The sequence below is a fragment of the Lissotriton helveticus genome, chromosome 12, assembly GCF_964261635.1.
Source record: "Lissotriton helveticus chromosome 12, aLisHel1.1, whole genome shotgun sequence".
Classification (NCBI taxonomy): Eukaryota; Metazoa; Chordata; class Amphibia; order Caudata; family Salamandridae; genus Lissotriton; species Lissotriton helveticus.
In genome coordinates this window covers 703,237,406-703,248,617 of record NC_136073.1, presented here as the reverse complement: position 1 = coordinate 703,248,617, position 11,212 = coordinate 703,237,406, and the positions used below count along the sequence as shown (strand labels likewise).

At 48.8% G+C, this 11,212-nt stretch overlaps 1 long non-coding RNA gene across 2 annotated transcripts in view; it reads left to right on the top strand.

Moving 5' to 3' along the window:
• Window positions 1–1,177: 1,177 nt before the first annotated feature.
• LOC144797811 (uncharacterized) overlaps window positions 1,178–11,212 on the top strand; it is a 44,906-nt gene continuing 34,871 nt past the window's right edge. Inside the window, exon 1 of one of the 2 annotated variants that reach the window (XR_013603469.1) lies at window positions 1,178–1,316. This is a non-coding gene — a long non-coding RNA (uncharacterized LOC144797811). Of the gene's footprint in view, window positions 1,331–11,212 lie in introns of both variants that reach the window. The other variant, XR_013603468.1, reaches the window with a different exon arrangement.

The window sequence follows — 11,212 nt, the reverse complement described above, 5'->3', positions numbered from 1 at the left end:
TTTAGCATACCTCACTGTAATTTTTTGGCGCTACTCTATAGCAATGCATAAAACAATTTACAATACCCGCCCAAATAGGCTTATTGTCAATATATTGTGAACAAAACCCCACTAACATTGCTTGTGCTATGGCATAGCAATGCATAAACATTTTACAAATCATGCCCAAGTGGGCATATTGTCAATTTTGTAAACAGAGCTACTATTGTAAAACCGACAGCTGACAAATAAATCGTTATTTTGTCAAGACTTTGCTTCGTCATCCTTAATTTAAGGAATTGTGTGCTGATTAATATTGGACCTTGCTTGGGTGGCTAGTTTGGCGAAGTGCCCTCTGATTTGAAGCAGCGAACGGCTGACACAAGCAGCAGGAGTTGGATATATATATATAAGCATTTTTGAAATCAGATACCTGTGTGCTTTCCTATCAGCGCTGGAATGGGACATTGAAGTTTGTTGTACATATATATATATATTGTTTTTACATATTTCTCATCTATATCTATGGATTTTATGAATGTTAAAATCTGTAATTTTATATAACCTGTTCTATTTATATGTACATCATAGTAGTTATATTTATATTCATATTTATGTATCTATTTATTTATTTATTTATTTATGTATTTAAGTAATTGAATATACTATTTGCACTATTTTGCTAAATTGACTGTAAACAAACAGATGCTACAAGTCATCCACACCTTTAAAAATGGTAAGAAAATTTTAAATGAAGGGGCAAAATCAATGTCCAGGTATTGGTACCATGATACAACTAATTGTATACTGAGCAACCAGGCAATGTGAATACACATAAAAAACAGTTTTTGAGCACTGTCACTTTAACGCTCACGGTGAAGAGAAGGGGAAAAAACACACAACAAAATGGTATTTAAACAGTTATGTGACTTCTAAAGCGTACCATGTGATCAAGGCTCTACGGAGTTGAAACACGTTATGGCTGACTTAACTCAAGTAAATACAAATATTTGAAGGCGCTGAGATGTGGTCTGTGCTCCTTTCTTCCAGAAATTGAAGTGCCACAGCAGCAGCGGCAGCAGGTGTGCTTTGATATTTTAAACCGTTTTTTTGCCTTCCCTGGTTGTACACAGGCCCCCCCTCGATGTGGGCTGACAGTGCACAAGGAAGAGGCTGTCTGGCAACATACACCATTGTTTGAATCCAGGAGGATTACTGCGTGTTCAGCCCCCCAGCAGCACTGAAAGGGATGATGTGACCTACGGAAGGAAAGCCAAAGCCAAGCAGGACGGACCCGGGTCGGCAGACTCGGGAAGTGCTGACGACGGTGGCTAGAGGTAGGAGCGGCAAAGTAAGTGAAACAGCTGGGTAGAGGGGTGCGCTACAGACTCGAGGCAGAGTCAGAGACTGCTAACTAAAAATTAATTTTTAAAGCACCGGCTCTATAAACTCTACAGCCTGTCCAGTATTAGAGACAATTAAATTAAACCCTTGAGGGGGCGTGGCTTACCGGGCCGACATGGCGGACGTATGCTAGAGAGCTCCGTCCAGCCCGGTGATTATCCTGCGTTGATCCTGGCTCCCTCGGACGTGTAGCTGGTCCTGGAGGGGGCGCTTGGTCTCCAGACCCTGGCGGCGACGATCCGGCACCCCGATGTGGACGGCTGGTGGGTCAGCGGGCCGGCACGGCTGATCCTGAGGGCCGCGGCCTAGTGGCCATATTTTAAGCCGGGGACTGCCGCAGAGGAGGCCCGGGAGGTCGCGGCTGGCGGCTCTCGGCAGACAGACAGACGGCCAGCTCTCACCGGGCGAGATGCTCCCCCGGTGAGGAGCTGGTGGGAGAGCGCTCCGCCCAGAGCCTTTGACCCTGCATAGCCGGAGGGCTGGCGGAAACGACAGTGCTGGGAGCCGTGGCCGCCATCTTGGCTCTTCGCGGCTGTGATCGCCGCTCTGCTGGGGGCACAGAGTGGGGGCTCCCTTCCTCCTGGTTACCCTCTCTCTTGGCCGAGATTGCGATCGGTGGTCTGATTGGGCCGCATTGGTGCGTGGAGGCGCGGTGGGAGCTGCCCGGGCAATTGAGGCGGCCCACGTCCAGGAGGCACGGCCCAGGGGTAGCGCTGGTGGCCCAGAGCAACGGGGCCCGACCTCCCCTAGCGCCATTGGCAGTGGCGAGTGGAGAGGGGCCAGAGACAGCAGATCCTGCGGGGCACACGCTGCGGAGCAGTGGTGAGCAGGACCCAGAGGGGACGCCATATTGTAGATGCCGGTGACTGCGGTGAGGGCCCCAACATAACGGAGGTATTGGTGGCGTAGATCCCCCATCTTCCCTGCCGGACGACAGTGTCCTCTTCCTGGAGGCGGCCCTGCTTGAGATCAGTCCGGGTGCCGGGTCCGGGGGTGCCGGCCACTGTTGAGGGAGGTACTAGGACCTGCGGTGGCTGTGGCTGTAGTGGGGGCGCTGGTTTGCGGCCGGTCCATCCCCGGGTGCCCCGGCGGGGTGCCAACGGGCACTCGCCATGACGAGAGGGCAAGGGAGGCAGCACCCCAGCTACACAGGGACCCATCAATAAGTTCACTGGCCCGGGGAATGCGGGCGGCGCCGCGGGCCATGCACAGGAGGCCCGCCGGACAATGCAGCGCTGCTGGCAGCGATTACCCAATCAAGGGACATGCTGGACGCCAAGATTGGCGCGGTTCAGTCGGATGTAATGCTGCTGCGGCAGGATTTGCGCAACGCAGTATCCCGCATAAAGGAGGTGGAGGAGCATGTGTCGGGTGTGGAGGACGATGTCGCTATTCTCAAGCAGAAGGTGGCGAAGCTGGAGAGTACGCAGAGGAGCCTGGCACTGCGTATTGAGGATGCCGAAGGGAGGGCCAGGCGTAACAACCTGCGCTTTGTGGGTTTTCCGGAGGGATGTGAATCTGGCAACATGGAGCGATTCCTCACGCAGTGGTTGGAAAGCTGGCTCCCTCCAGATGCCTTATCGCGCTGTTTTGTGGTCGAGCGGGCGCACAGGGCGCTAGCTCAGAAGCCGCAGGTGGGAGCTCGGCCCGCCCAGTCATAGCGCAGCTCCTGAACTATTTTGATCGGGACACAATTCTGAAGCAGGCTCGAGCCAAGGAACCTCTGTTCTATGACAATCAGCGGATCATGGTGTTCCCCGACTACACACGCCTGGTGCAGCAGCAGCGCCAGTCCTTCCTGGCAGCCAAAGCCCAGCTGCGGGAGCTCAAGTTGCCGTATGCCCTGCTGTTCCCGGCACGCCTCTGTGTGGTTTTTCAGTCCCGTACCTTGTTCTTTGACACCCCGGAGGACGTTTTTAAATGGACGTATGAAACTGTGCGGGTGAGGGCCCATACACCGCCCGGACGGCATTCTGACTCTACCTTGAGCGAGGGGTTACAGCAGGGCTCGCAGAGACATCGCAGACGGGGTAGCAGGAAATCTAGATCCCAGAGGTGGTCGCTGTCCTGCAGTCCAGTGTTGGTGGACGATGCGGCGACACAGTTGCCGAGCACTGGGTCGTCTGTCCCGGCAAGCGGACATCATGTTGAGGAGTCCTCATAACTGGACCATGTGTAACATCTTGCAGGTTTCTTGAGGGAGCCCATATGAGGGCTCGGACCCTATTGACTCAACGCCCGTAGGCAGCAGGTTGGACTGTCATGGGTGGTAAGTTAGGGATCCATTGGTGGGATGGGCCCGGGTCCCCCCGTTGGGGGCTTGGTTCCCGTCTCACCACAACAGGTACTTCAGAGTTTTTTGAGGTGTGGGGTGGGGGGGTTGTTGCGGGTTGGGGTGGTTTGGGTTTGGGGTTGCAATGCGCTTGCGTACTGGGTTTCGCATGGAGGTTCCCTCTCCATCTGGTCTACAGGATAGGGCAGAAGGATTGCATGTTCTTAGATGGCTAGTGAGTTGATGACTGTTCCGGGGTCCACGGGAGCCCTCCGCATTGTCAGTTGGAATGTCTGCGGGCTCCTCGACAAAATTAAGCGGGGTGCAGTGCTGCGCCATGCCAAGAGGGTCGGGGCTGACGTTCTCCTCTTGCAAGAAACCCATCTGATGGGCTCTAAGGTTCTCTGTCTACAGCGCTATGGCTACCAACAGGTCTTTCACGCAGGCTTTACACAAGAGTCCAGGGGGGTTACAATTCTTATACATCGTAGGGTCCCCCATGAGCATGCACAGCAGTGGTTGGATGGGCAGGGGCGCTTTTTCTTTGTCCTGGGAACCATTGGGGATGTTCTGATTGTGCTAGGCTGCATTTACGCCCCGCCCCCCTTGCAGTGGCATCTAGTAGAGCGATTGTTGACGTTATGGTCCGACATGCCTGAAGGGGTGTCAGCTATAGGGGGGACTGGAACGACGTTATGGACTTATCCCAGGACAGACATAGGTCTGGTGAGAGTAGGGGGGGGCACTCAACCCATGAGATTACACGCGCTGGTCGCCAGCCTTGACTGGGTGGACACATGGCGGCTCTGTCATGGCAATGAGAGGGGGTTCACTTACCTCTCGTCCGTCCATGCGTCGTTCTCCAGGTTGGACTACCTCTTTGTCCCTAGAGGGGTGGCTGCGAGGGTGGTGTCTGCTGGCATTCTCCCAAGGGGGCTGTCCGACCATTCCCCGATCTATGTGGTGCTGCAGCTGAACGGGAGGCGGTTGCCCTTCCGTTGGCGCCTCTCGGTGTGGCACCTATCGAATGAAGGATATGATAATTGCATGAGGGTTGCGACTGCGGACTTCCTAGCCACGAACGTGGGCTCGGTGTCTGGTGCGGCAACAGTTTGGGAAGCAATGAAGCCCACTCTCCAGGGTGTGGATATAGCCTGGTGTGCGGCAGCTCGCCGGCAGCACAGAGAGGAACTGGTCCGGGCAGAAGCGGAGAATGAAAGACTTGACCACCAGAGGAGGGAGGCAGATGGGGTGGGGGGGTGCAACGCCTGCTTCAGGTGCAGCAGTCCTACGCCACCATCCTCCTGGAAGAAGCAAAGCAAGTTTGGCTGGCGACACGCAGCAGAATTTGCCAATGGAGAGATAAATCTGGTAAAATGCTACATAGGCTGTGTCAGGGTACCCTTAGCCCCTAGGCACTTCCGGGAGTGCTTGATGTGAGTGGAGCGCCGCTAGTGCACCCTCAGGCTATAGCAGACAGCTTCGCCGATTACTATGCGGCCCTATATGCCCCTCAGGAATGCCTTGCGGAGGAATGGGTGGAGAGGTTCATTGCGGACCTCCCGCCAAAGGTGGTTTCTGATTAGATGCGGCGGCAACTGGACCCCCCCCTCTCGGATGAGAAGTAGGTGGTGCTCTGGAGGAGCTTAATGCGGGAAAGGCACCTGGCCCCAACGGGTTCCATTGCAAATTTTTTAGGAGATATTTTCTTCAGCTAGCCCCCCACTACCAAGCGGTGGTGGAAGAATCCAGGGAGGTGGGCCGGCTTCCCCCAGACTGGAGGCATGTGGAGGTGGTTGTGTTTCAAAAGCCGGGCAGGCCTCCGGAGCAACACGCATCATACCGCCCAATCTCCCTATTGAATGTGGAGGCCAAAGTGCTGGCCAAGGCCCTGGCAAATCGCCTCTGGCCACATATATCGGCCTTAGTACACCCAGATCAGGCGGGCTTTATGCCCCAGCGGACGACACAGCATAATAGTCGGAAGGCTCATGTGGCGTTGGCGGCGGGCCGGAGGTTTGGGGTCCCCGCAGCCTTCCTATTGGCGGAATTGGATTGAGCATTCGACTCCCTCAGCTGGGTCTATTTATTCGCCCTGCTGCGTAGACTTAATTTCTGTCATATATCCTCCTTTTGTATACCGACCTGGCTGCTTCGATAAGAGTGGCTGGGGCCGTGTCATCTACCTTTTCGGTGCGGCGCAGAACTAGGCAGGGCTGCCCCCTGTCACCATACTTATTCGCCCTAGCGATGGAGCCATTGGCGGCCTGGGTGCGTATAGATGCGCAACTGAAGGGGCTGGACTGGGCACCTGGTGTCTCAGACAGGATTGAGTTATACGCCGACGATGTCGTCTTCTTTTGACCGAGCTGGACAAGTCGGGATCTAGGATACTGAAGATCATGTGTATCTTCGGGGAGTCCTCTGGGCTGTACATGAACCCCCGGAAGTCTACCCTGTTGGTCCAGGGGGACTCCGGGATGGTGGGATCCTGGGCCTCTGCGCTGCAGTTGGCCGACGGAGGCCTTAAGTACTTGGGGGTGTTCCTGACGGACAGGCCGGAGGTGGCATGGGAGAGGAATCTGGCACCGGTGTGGGACCGAGCTCGTGCGGATATGAAGCTCTGGTCGCGCTTGCCCCTCACAATCTTAGGCCGGTCGGCAATTTTCAAAATGGTCACGCTCCCCCAGATGTTATACCAACTGCGATAGTGCCCAAATGGTTTCAGCAGGTGAACTCGGCGCTGGGGCAGTTCCTTTGGGGGTGGAGTGGTGCAAGTGGCAATACGCAAATGTTTTCTCTCCATCTATTGTGGAGGGCTGGCGACCTCCGATGTCCTCTCCTACAACCATGCCTCCCACCTCCTTGTGCTGAATGAATGGTGGTATGGGGACAGAGGGGACCCGGCATATGCGCTGGAGCGCCACCTGATGGATCCACACTCACTACGCACCACTCTCTACTCGGCACCACTGCAGAAGGCTTTGCCGCTGGCTACGCGGCTGGTCTTTCGTATCTGGAGACAGTCTCTGAAACGTATAGGGTGGTGGAATACTCTGAAGGGGTAGACCCCGCTGTGGCATAATGGGCGCCTTCCAGGGCTAGTGACTCTGCAGGGCTTTAGGGGATGGGATGCCATTGGGGTTTCGACCATGGAAGATGTGGTGAGGCATGGGTCTCTTAAGTCCTTTACGGAGCTTCAGAGGGAGTTTGGCATGCCTTGAACTCAGTTCTTTCGCTATTTACAGCTCCTTCATGCGTTGTCCCCCAGTCTGGAGGGTATTACCACACTGCCGGAGTTTAGCCCCCTAGAAGTCAAGGTCTTCATGGGAGATCTATAGACCAAGAAGATTTCAAAGATCTATCAATCACTAGTTACACACAGTGCTCCGACCTTAGAGGGGTTACGAGGGACGTGGGAGGAGGATGTGGGTACTTTGGAGGAGGAGGACTGGAGGGAGGCCCTGACTGCTCCGCGGGGGGTGGCAATAGCTATGCGTCTCCAGCTCATACAGTTTAAATATCTACATCGGGTCTATTTCACGAGGGTCCGGCTGTGGCGGGCGGGGATGGTGGCCTCCCCGGAATGTCTAAGGTGTGGTCAGGAGGAAGGCACGCTCCTGCACACGGTGTGCTCATGCTCCGCTTTGGACCGTTTTTGGCGGGGGTGTTTTCGTGCATGTCGGAGGTCCTGGGGTGGACGCTCTCGCGTACTCCACAGCTTGCTCTTTTACATCTCATGGAGGGGGTCGGGGACAATGCATATGAACGTCACTTGTTGCTCCTGGGGCTTACCTTAGCAAAGCGTGATATTGCTAGGAGATGGAGGGATGCCCAGGCTCCGCCGCTCTCGGTCTGGAAAAATGGCCTCGACTTTAATATGGGGCTGGAACAACCCATTTTCCTGGCCCGTGGCTGCCCACGCAAACATTATAAGATATGGAAGAGGTGTGCTGATTATAGAGGATTGTGGTTGGATGCCCCGGCTGCGCCTGCTAATCTCCCTGGGGGTTGATTGGGGGGACCTGTGTATGGGGGTATGGAGAGGGTGGGAGGGGAAGGAGGGGGGTGGACGGGGCCTATGGTGGGGGGTGGTTTTGTGGACCGGCTTCTGTGCGCATTTATTACTCTTGCCTTCTGATCCTAAGCGATTCTGTGACTCGAACCCAGTGATCTGTTGCACATGTTGGGGTGGGGATAGTTATGTTTGTTAATGGCTCATTAGATTTAGCTCCCTGATAGTCTGGACTATGTCTTCCAATGCTCAGTGCCCTTCTGTGCTTGTTAAAGGGCTGCGGCAGAGGTCTCTGGGATGCAGAGCCATGCCACTATGGAGTGCTCCCCTACAGGAGTTCTGTTTGATGGAAGTTTGTCTTATTGAAGAGCAAATATGACGGGCAATACGGGAGGTTTACGGTTTCGACCACGGATGATGTGTAACTCTATGAACGACACCAGAAGGGTCAGGTTGAGGCCAATTATGTACTATGCTGTATTTTTTGTGTTACCGAGCCTTAGGGGGTGGGGGGGAGGTTCTTGGTTCTATATGCATTTTGTATGTTTTGTAATCTCTGAAAATGATAGCTTGACGGCGGTATGCAGACAAAATATCGATATTTAAATATCGATATACAATTATATCGAAGTTTAAATATTGATGGGACAAAATATAGAAGGTAAGTAATATCGATAAATTTAATATCGATATTAGTAATATCGAAGTTTTAAATATCGATGTCAGTAATATCGATGTTAATAATTTCGATGTTACTAATATCGATGTTTAAATTATTTTTGTGTATAATATTAAGTATTTATTATATTTTTAATTTATTTGTAATTTAATTAAATTTTGTATTTTAGTACTGTAGCGGGTTGTGGGTTTATAGGGGAATAGGGTGGGAAGTAATTTAACTATGTTAAATTAATTATTAATTTGTAGGAATTATAATTTAATATTTATTAATTGGTAATTAATTTTAATTAATTGATTAATTGATAAATATGTTCTGTAGCGGGTTGTGGGTTTATAGGGGAATAGGGTGGGAAGTAATTTAATTATGTTAAATTAATTATTAATTAGTAGGAATTATAAATTAATATTTATTAATTGGTAATTATTTTTAATTAATTGGTCATTAATTTTAATGAATTGATTAATTGATAAATATGTTCTGTAGCGGGTTGTGGGTTTATAGGGGAATAAGGTGGGAAGTAATTTAAATGTAATTAAGTAATAATGTTCTATAATTAATTGTTTGGTTAATTATCTAATTGTCAATTAAGTATTAATTGTTAATTAAATATTATTAAATGGTATTTTTATTAATTTTTAAAATTACATATATTTTGTTCACATGTTTTTAATAATTATGTATTGGTATTTGAAAATGGTTTATATTTATTTAATAGTTAATATTTTTAATATTTAAAATAAAACATTTATTTATAAGTATGTTATTTTTACCCCTATGCTATCCAACAATTTCCCTACCGTTGCACTCTCTGGAGTGGGAATAGTAATTTTTACCCCTACGCTATCCAACACTTTCCCTACTGTTGCACTCTCTGGAGTGGGAATAGTAATTTTTACCCCTACGCTATCCAACATTTTCCCTACTGTTGCACTCTCTGGAGTGGGAATAGTAATTGTTACACCTACGCTATCCAACATTTTCCCTACTGTTGCGCTCTCTGGAGTGGGAATAGTAATGTTTACCCCTACGCTATCCAACACTTTCCCTACTGTTGCACTCTCTGGAGTGGAATAGTAATTTTTACCTCTACGCTATCCAAACACTTTCCCTGCTGTTGCGCTCTCTGGAGTTGGAATAGTAATTTTAAACCCCTACGCTATCCAACACTTTCCCTACTGTTGCACTCTCTGGAGTGGGAATAGTAATATTTACCCCTAAGGTATCCAACATTTTCCCTACTGTTGCACTCTCTGGAGTGGGAATAGTAATTTTTACACCTACGCTATGCAACATTTTCCCTACTGTTGCACTCTCTGGAGTGGGAATAGTAATTTTTACCCCAACGCTATCCAACACTTTCCCTACTGTTGCACTCTCTGGAGTGGGAATAGTAATTTTTATCTCTACGCTATCCAACATTTTCCCTACTGTTGCACTCTCTGGAGTTGGAATAGTAATTATTACCCCTACGCTATCCAACACTGTCCCTACTGTTGCACTCTCTGGAGTGGGAATAGTAATTTTTACCCGTACGCTATCCAAAATTTACTTAATTTTTTTAATTAGTTTTACATTGTTATTAATTGTTATTTATATTATTATTTAATGTATATAAGTTTATTTGTAATTTATTATATTTTAATTTATTTATAAGTTAGTAAAATAATTATTTTAGAGTTAATATTAAGTATATACTATGTATTATATTTTTATTATTTAGTTTTTATTACATTATGTATTAATTTTAAATATTATAATATATGTTTAATTATGTGTATTATATTTATAAGTATTATTTTGTTAATATTACATTTTATTTAAATTAAAAAAACGATATTTTCTAAAAAACGATATTTTTGACATCGATATTTTTTTTCCCGATATTTTTGTACTTACCTTGTTAGAGATAGGATCCCGATATTATTGTCCTCGATATTTTTGTTGCGATATTTTGGTACCTCGATATTTTTGTAGTCGATATTTTGTCATAGATTCCTTGACGGCCTATGGGCACAGTACTTTTCGAATGAACAATGGTTTCACCCGCGCCACAAGCTATTCAGATAGCAGTCATGGGCAGTTATATCCTCGCAATGTTCCCCGACGGGGGGGCGGCGATTCGGTAAGATATGACAATGTGTGGCGCGATGCTCACTATTGTACTGTGTTATGTTTATTCAATAAAATATTTTTTTTAAATTAAACCCTTGAGGCAATGTCAGCCGATACGCTCAGAGATCGTGAGGCGGCCGCAACGGCGATGTTTGGCGACTTCAACACGCCAAGCACAAACTATATAGCCCAGAATGCACCAACTGTGACCAGGAATGCAAGTCTCTGAAACAAATACCGGAACTTGGAAAAGTTGATGAAGAGCGAGCAGAGTAAATTGTGGGTGGGTCGCTGCCTCCAACGATATTTAGAGGTCGGAAGGATTCCACACGGATTGCGCATACTAATTGCCCCGAGCTACGAGGCGCCAGACCCACAGATGATGAAGGAGTGGGCAGAGACAAATCTGGAATCTTCAAGGAGACTCGTGATTCTGTTAGTTAAATATGCGGAGTCGGATCGTCTCAAGTTACAAGAGCACATTGTGGAGTTTTATACTTTCATTGTAGAACTGAGTGAAGCCATGGAATGACATCACTTAGAGATTCTGTAAAGACAGTCAGTTGAAGAAGCTGGAGGTCGCTGTACACATATGAAGATGTACTCTCACGAATAAAGGCTTTTATTCATTAACCACTGCCTCTGTGGTTACTACATTTTATGGCGACAAGGGTTGGATGAAGCCTTGAATAGTGATAGGGAGTATATGGAGCTTAAGGATGTCATAGGTTAGGGATGGAAAAATGTG